At 38.5% G+C, this 9,116-nt stretch overlaps 1 pseudogene; it reads right to left on the bottom strand.

Annotated features, from left to right (window-relative positions):
- Positions 1 to 311: 311 nt before the first annotated feature.
- Positions 312 to 3,237, bottom strand: LOC145821323 (protein CHROMATIN REMODELING 35 pseudogene; annotated as a pseudogene).
- Positions 3,238 to 9,116: the final 5,879 nt, after the last annotated feature.

Here is a 9,116-nt window from a genome sequence, read left to right as displayed (position 1 = left end):
TACAAATTATTGTCAAATTACTATAAATGTCATTTTGACACTGTAAGTTACATAAAGTACCATTTTATGTCACATATTAGATTAAAAATATGATATTTTTTGCCAAGACCTCGTACCGTTGAATGTAAGATTTAATGAGTCGGATCTGTACATACATACCGACACCCGTACCCGAGTCCGTGTAACACAGGAAACAACTGTTTGTTTCAGTGCTGAAGTTCATGCATAGTTGACGGTATTGAACTTAAAACATAGGAAAGCCAATTGAAAGAGTTGAAATGAGGATAACGATTTTCAAATTTTGTAGAGAGCTATTCGTTTCCCACACCCAATTCTTTTCCCAGAGTCGAACCCTTCACTTTCATGGCTAGCCTTACCAACAACTTAAGCGGCTGGAGATGATGGCTAAAAACCAATACCTTATCCCCACCTAATTCGGACAAGCCTAACAGATTAAGGAAGAACTTTGCCATCAGTCCTTCTCTAATATCTAACTTTTCTAAGATGTGGTCCATCCGGACAGTCAATCCTTCTCTTTCTATGGTTGACGTGTCTGTAGGTGAACTCTTTAGGAGAGATCTTAACTATGCGTGCACATAGAGTGTGCTCGCATCCCAGGTGATGTTGAACTTCTTAACTAAGTTGTACAGTTCTTTAACTTCACGCACTGTTGTAGGGCTGAGGTGAAGAAATGCAGAAAAGTCAACAAGCCCAGGCAATTCATGAAGAAAATCTCATTCGTAGAAATGGACAGCCTTGCCTGTCATTGCACGCAACTCCTGAATGATGGTTACCTTTCTCTTGAAATTATCATCTTTCTGTTAAATAGCAGTTACATTTGAAGAGAAAAATAGTTGTCATTAAGGAATTGCGGGCTGTCTGGACTTTATTGAGTGAGTTCATGAAATACATACTTTCATTTGTGGGAGTATGACCTTCGTCCAAAATGGGAATGGATGGGTAAGTTAGTAATATTTGTTGGCAGGCAGCGGCAGTCTTGCTTGTTTCATTGTCACATACAATTGAAGAAACTTGTTTGTACGCCCGGAAAAGTATTCTTCTCTAATCTGCCCACTGTCTGAGCACCCGAAGGTTTTGTGCTCGATTATCCGCTTTTACATAGTAGACGTCATATAGTGGAATGTCCTCAACTTGCCATGTGAAGAACTCTTTCTTTCATGTAGCGAGAATGCCTCTTGGCAACACCACCAATGGTCCAGCATGGGGATACTTGGCCAGAAAACTGTGCATAAAAGTAATTGTCATCAAAGTTTTTCGAGAGCCTGGAGTGTGGGCTAGGATGCAGCCACCTCGATTCTCTACAACCAAGTTGCTCAGTAGGAAATTGAAGCCCTCAACTTGATGGGGTTTCATCTGGTTTTTGTGCCTGGGATGAGCACCAATTTCAGTGACAGCAGAATCCTGTCCAGATTGTTTAACCCCGTCATGAAATAGTTCAATTGCTTCCTTCTCCTTTGTAGTCAGGCCTTCATAAAGGTATGTGCGTGTAGTCCTTCAGCCTTAAATGAAAAACAAAATGTAGTCCTTCCTCTTCAATTTTTGGGAAATTATGCATTTATTGCTTGTATACATAATTACTTCAATTGTAAGCTGTGTGAACTAAATGCAAAATTTTGATGTGTGTCTTTTCTTTTGTCCGTTTCAAAATATGTATATGTGTTGGGAAATTATGCATTTTGTTGTCTGTGTTTACGCAAAATTGTCAGGTTAGCAGCCACATGTTGCAGCCGTTTGTTTGTGTTCTTGTAAATATTGATTGGAATACTTTGCAGGAATTGTCATCATTGCATCTAATGGATATTGGTCACCTCGCACCAACAGTGTTAGTTTTCTCCTTCAAGACTTGCTACCGGTTGGTTTCGTACATATGTTTGTAAACAAACGAAATCCATCACCAAGGAATACGCTGAATTTTTTTGGGATCAATTCTTACAGCAACCCATGTACTTTTGTCTTTGTGTTATTTGTTTTGCACAAATTTTGAATGGCCTCGCTTTGCATCATCAATTGTGAACTTTTGTTTCAATTACGTCCATTTGATTACAACTCTTCACTGTTTTCTATAAGAAAATATGCATATACGTGGCAACTGTACTTTTTGTTGTAGTCAACTTATAACTTTACTCAACTTACATAATCTCAATCAATTGACATTACAATATTTATTATAAAAATCACAAACGGCATTAGTAATTTGACCAAAATTGTCTAGAAAATTTAAAATGGAGTGTCAGAATTGAGGGAGTTTAAAGTGCATCGATTCAAATTAGACAACGGACAAAATGTGTACGTCACCCCTGTAATTTTCCCTTCAATCTAATTTGTATGATTTGCTCTTTCATAAAGGGGAAGGAAAAGATTGAAGACAATTGCCGAACAACATATCCAAATATCTAACACTATCGCTAGCTCTTGTCGAAATCGGCCAGTTGCACCATTCATTTGTTACAGCTACTAGTTGTTCATTCTGACAATCTGGAATTATATTTTTTTATAGTGAAACTACGCACCTTGTTGAAGTTCAGTTTGTGATGTTTGAAATTGGTTTCGTTCTGCATGTTTGAAAATGTTTAAATTGGTATCGATTCAGTCCCGGATGTACGAAAGACGTGTTATGCGGATTTCGGGGCCAACTTGACATAAATACTTGCATATATATATGTATTCATATTTAAGATTTAGTGATGATAAGCTTCACGATGCTTGCATGCAACCAGCAACAATTGAAGGAAATGCAAGGGCTAAACAACACTCGACGAAAAATGGTGAGTGTCGAAATCTCTATTCTCTATAATACACTATGATGGAAACACATGGCTGGGTTGCTATCCACACGTTGTATTGAATGGTCGTAGTGGGCTTGTGATTGTTTCACGTTTGTAGGATTACAGCATGTAATAACGTCACCTTCCAATTGTTTTTGTAAATTTCAATTCGTTGTAAAAGTCTAGCTACGTTTTGTCGCTGAATTTTTCCTGCAAGTGTTATTTGTATTTGCAATCTTATTTAATTACCAACAATGCACGCGGATTGCGTTTGGCATAAAGTTGTAGTTACAGTTATTTTGGACTCATAGTTGTTACTTGTCTCGTACGTCTATCACTTTCGTGGTTAAAGAGTGGAAAGAAGCTTGGGGAAAGATGGAAGGCACTCCCCTCTGATGAGAAAAAGTGGTTTGTGTGCACCGAAGTCTGAAAAGGTCATTACGTACTTCATGTTTTTGTAAATGCATTTGGCTAGGTCCTACTTTGCTGACATTGTTGGTTGTATTTTTGTATTAATTTAAGGGTAAAAAATGTGCAGGGTAAAAGGCAACTCCGCATATCATTGAAGTCAATTGTTGAGTTAGTTAACCGGTTCAACGAAGCACAAAAGCAGGCAGTCATTGACATTGGGCTTGCTGGCCTCTTATGGATGAAGTGTACACGTATAGATCACGACTTGTGCGCATGGTTGGTACAGAACTTCGATCCTAACAGTAGTTCATTGAATGTTCATGGTCGTCAACTCAGGCTCACCTGTAAGGCAATTAATGTTTTATTAGGAATACGGTGTGAAGGCGATGACGTGCAGTTGGCTGGGTCATTAGAAGCATATCCCAATATCTACGATGAGGTTGGAGTTGTTAACGGAGTCATTCCTTTGAACAAGTTGAGACTTTATCTAACTGAGACTGATGGTGCGGAGGACGAGTTTCGGAGGAAATTTGTATTGTACGTCTTGGGGGCTGAGTTGTGTCCTACCACAATGACCGCCTTGAAGCCATCGTTCATTCATGCCGTGAAGGACGTGAATGGTCTGCGAGCTTGTAATTGGGCAAAGTTGACACTGCATTTCCTTCACAACGGTGTTTGCAAGTATAAGAGTAAAGGTCATCGCGGTGCAACTGGATGTGTTTTCCTGCTAATGGTATGCCAATAACTCGATTATTTTTTCCATTCCCTCGTTCATATGTTTCATGCATTGTTCTATCATGGTTCAACAAATTGGCCTTGATTGGGACATACAATGTTACCTGCTTTGTGAGTACGACAAATAACACTCTTCCTGACCAAGTATGGTACTCGCAGAAATATATTTTCTGCGACTACCATCATGAATTTAAGAACAAAGAGTACAGGGCAAAAAGTATGACGGGCCTCAATGGAGGAACCAATTTGCCTACGTTGCGAAGAGGGGAACATAATTGATTGATCTTCATCAGTTTGGAATAATCAACCAGACACAGAATGACACAGGAAATATTATACGCATTTGTAGACAGAGTTGAAGAAGAATATACAGAAGAAACCTTGATAGGACCATTACCAAACCAAACGTATTGATTCTGGGAAAGGTCTTTTGGGTTGCAACCATTCATATATACAAACATGTACATAACTTTTTTTTCTTGGTTTCATCAATAAAGTCCTTGGTTTGCTGTACATTTTTTTTCCCAAAAAACATTACATGCCTATAAAGTTGACAGCATCGTAAACAAAATCGGTATTCTATGTACGTTCCACTACAAAATTGAGAAGAATGAATGTCATTGCTACTGAATATAGTTGATTTTTGTGGGAAGAATAAATTAATTATGGTGTGCCCCTTAATGTCCACAGCTATTGTACCTTGATTGTGTTTGTCTGAGCTCGACAAGTACGTCGGCTACAACGCGGTCCACGCCTCGTCTTCATGATTGGGGTGATACCCAAATAAGGGAGACCCTACGACGTATCAGAAGGAAGCAAAATTTCCCAACAATTGAGGTAAGCACTCCAACCATTGTGCACATTTCACACCATCGACCCACTTGTCTTCAACATACAATGTCAGACTTTATTTATGTGTTTCTATGATTAGGTGGAGTTTGATTACAGTAACAACGAAAGTGACGCCGAAGATGCTGACATGGATGCATGCCATGTCGATAACCAACAAAAAGGACAGTACGATGAAGTCCGTATAAGCAATTTAGAGTTCAACATTCGCGAATTGAAGGATATGATGAAGCAAGTTCTCCACAACCAAACAGATTTAATAGAGATGTTGCGACATTTCCAAGGCAAGCAAGTTGTTGACAATGACAAGGTAATCTATCCAATCATTACGCAATTTTGACACAGTTGAGCCACATCATTTGAAGATGATTTATAAGACTAAGTTCACGAATGTGTTTGTATGATTAGGTGGAAGGCAATGATGTGTGTATCATTAACTCTCCTCCAATGTTGCTGAACTGAAGGAAATGCTGAAGCAACTGCTTCAACGTTTCAGTTTGGGCTGCAACGAACCATTCACTGAACAAACCAATTTAGGTGAACTGAAGCAAATGCTACACCACCTCATCGAAGGTATATTCTCTAGACCACAACCGGCGGGTATGGACAAACAGGGTGTGGACCCTGCTGTTGGAGTCGAGGTGCATGACGATGGCGTGGTCAAACCATTTGACGAAGTTAACCCAATGGAGTGTAATATTTCAGATGTACAAGGGGTGGATCACCAACAACAAAATTTGAAGAGAACCTTGGCAAGGGACAAAAGTCATTTCCAAGGGACAAAAGTCATTTCCATGATGGGCACAAGCTGAACATCGAAGAAGGTGGGGATAACCAGAAGAAGGGAGGCCTTCAGTCAGGGGAAACATACAAAACTGAAGATAAATACACTCTTGACCTTCAGCCAGTGGGCGTCAAGAACGTGGCGTGTGATGTGCATATTTCTCCTACTAAGCTTGGCCAACCATTGGGAGCAACTAGAATCGTTAGAGGAAGAGGAAAGGGAAGAGGAAGAGGAAAAGGAAAAGGGAAAATGTGTGGAAGTGGAGTTCGAGCCACTGAGGTCGAGGATATGCAATTGTGCATCGATAGCAAAACAAATAATGAAGTTGGCGACATCAGTTCACCTGTGGATGTTGATGGTGTGAATAAGGTGAACAAGGTACAAATACTGCCTTTAATGCCCCACAAGTTCTGAATAACCAATTCATGCCCACATCAATCATGTGAATCACTAATTTTACAATCATCTGTGTTGTATTGTACTAGTTGTCAAACAATTGCATGTTTGCAGTTATGACTGCTGGCATATGTTTGTACACATTTCTAACAAACTCCGCACCAAACATCACAAGTTGGGAAAACTCTGAGGTTCACAGTTTATACATCATTTCACGTTCTTTTTTATGACTACCAACCTTGTAATGTAAGCTTCAATTTTTTTTTTTGAAATGTGTAGTGTTAGTTGGCTATTTATTTTTGTAAGACTCATTAAGAATGTTGGACAGCGAAGGGTTGTTATCAGTGGAGGAACAAAAACTTCTCGACTATGTATTTGACGATAGCAAAAATGAAATGTATTGTTTCATTTAGTACTTGCAAATTTTAAATGACAGTCCACTGTGAAATAACTATCATTCTAAGGATCATTATTGCTTGTAAGAACATCGTTGTTTCCATGAATCTTCATGGACGGGCATGTGAAGTTGGTACCCGACGTGACATGCGCACGCTCAAACCAGGGTCGTGGCTATCCGACACTGTAAGTGTTGGCTGCGCACATATGAATCTGCGTTTTTCAGTATGCCTGAACTCAGAAACCTTTCTAATTAACTTGCCTTGTGTCTTACATACAATGTTCCAGCCAATCAACTTGGTGGTGATGGAATTGACTAATCGACAGAGGGATTTACACAATGACAGGAGGCATACTGATTGGTTCTTTCCCGTATATCTGTCGGTAAGTAAGTGTTTAAAGCTACGTTGTGTTTTGTGTATGACATATTTTGACAAATGTTTCCGTCAATGACCTTTATACATTACACATGCAGACTTTGATTCTAAATAAAGATACGCAACCTCTGCACCATAAAAATATCATCACATCATTTTTCGGACATGACAGATACACTGGTGCGATTGATGCATGCCAGAGGGTAATATCAATGTTCATCCCATTATATTAAAACGAAAATATGAAAGCCATTACATGTTTACATGGCCTCTAAACAAGGTCTGCACTTGTGTTTGCGTGTAGATTTACATGCCTTTCAATTACAAATGAGTGCATTGGTTATGCGTTAAAATTGATATGGTGGACCGTGTAGCCTACCTATTTGACTCGTTCCCATCCAACCGACCGAACAAAAGGAAGCTAAATACGGCACAAATTTTGGTATGTCCTTCTGGTGCATTTATCAACACTACAACAAACTTGAACATCCTTTACATAAACTAACTTCAACCTTGTGGAGCAGGTTCAAACTATGCACGACTTGCTGCAACTACACTTTGGAAATGATTATGTTATAGACGTGCGTAGCTTTCACCTCTGCATGTTAGATGAGAGGCCAGTACAACAACTAGACGAGTAATCCACAATCCCTTCCTCACATTAATGTGTATGCTGCATGACTGACTTAACGAACCTCCTGACATTGATGACAAATTTAATGTGAAATTATTTTTGTAGCACGTTTGACTGTGGGATGTTCGTCATCAAATTCATGCAGCAACCTGATTTAAGCCCCGGTCCACACAAGGTACATTCTACCACTTCATTTCCATTTGTCAATCTAATCCTTCCTTATATGTCCTGCAATTTTAACTGATTTGTCCTATGATCTTTCTATACAAAGTTTCATCCCTCTGTGCGTCGTAAGTTGTTGGTTGACATCGTTATGGATGTCAATAATGCAAAGATCGGAGAGTACCGGGAGTGCCTTCATATGAGTAATGCCACAAGCTAGGCTAGTGATGGGAATGGGATGCCAATACGCCAGTAATTTGGGTGGCAACAGGACTTCACTAATTTTTTATTCTTTGATTTCAGTATGGATGTTAATTATGGCTCCCCAGTATTGTTTTTGCTGGACGATGTAAAGATGGACTAACTACAAAGTGCAAGTCAAATGTAAACATGGATCAAACATGTCGATGTGGCTGCTATCTTAGTACTATTTTGTTTACGCATGTTTCTTGTTTGGATGAATTCGACTAAAACAAATATAATTTATGGCTATTTTTCTTACTCATATTTGGAGGAATGTACTTGCTGCCCAATTTGTCAGCATAACTTTGATGTCGCAACTGTAATAAAAACCAATTTGAACTTTTTAAAAATAAATAAAAACTAATATAATTACAAAATGAATTTATAATGAAATTTTTTTACCAGCTGTTGTGTTAGTTGTATTTTTTATTTGTTAACGAAATGAATTTATAATTTAATTACAAAAAAGGAAAAATTAATTTTCAGAAATGAAACCAACCACATTATGAATCAAAACTCAATACTCTTTATATATTAACCCATTAGCACATATGACTCCAGCCAAAACAAAAAATGCAACGTCTTACAGGGAAGGTTAAAAAAAAAAAAAATCTACATATCTGCTACATCATCAGCAGCATTTTCTGAACAACTGTCTGTACTGTCTCATTGACTGTCCTCATCCATTGTCTTATCAGAGTTCGCTTCATCCGCCGCCAATTTCACATCGGTCAGCCAATCAACGTTCTGCTTCATAGCGCCAACTTGTCGCTCCAAACTTGACAACCGTGTGTCCACTTCATTCATTCTTTCGTAGATATCTTGCAACTGCTGCAATACAAGAGCAACATGAGCTTCAACAATGGCTTCAATCTTGTTTGAATCAGACATTTTGTAGGAATATGTGTATGGTTTATTTTACTTACTACTTTTTTAAAGAAATGTATAGATTCATAATATCACACAACACTATGCTATAAGTATTTATAAGATATGGTACATGACTTGTATGTTTTCAGAAGATCTCATGCATCGTGACATACATGTTGTATTAATTTCTCAAACTGGCTGAATTCATCTTGCACAAATTCGTTCCTTCTTGCATATACCAAGTCATTCGTTCAGTACCCTTGATCGTCCATTATTTGGCATTTCTAACACACATGCATTGTACCTTCCATCAGTACTATCCCACTATCATTGATTTCCATACCCATAGTGTATCATACATTCACATTCGTCATTTGTATTTGTGCCCCAACCCAACTTTTGGTCTACCCCAACCCAATTACATGTCTACTCATCCATAAAGCTTAGTGAAATTCCTCCTATCAAATACATAT

Source organism: Camellia sinensis, chromosome 1, assembly GCF_055761805.1.
Source record: "Camellia sinensis isolate YWXY chromosome 1, ASM5576180v1, whole genome shotgun sequence".
Lineage (NCBI taxonomy): Eukaryota > Viridiplantae > Streptophyta > Magnoliopsida > Ericales > Theaceae > Camellia > Camellia sinensis.
This window is presented reverse-complemented; position numbering and strand designations above follow the sequence as displayed.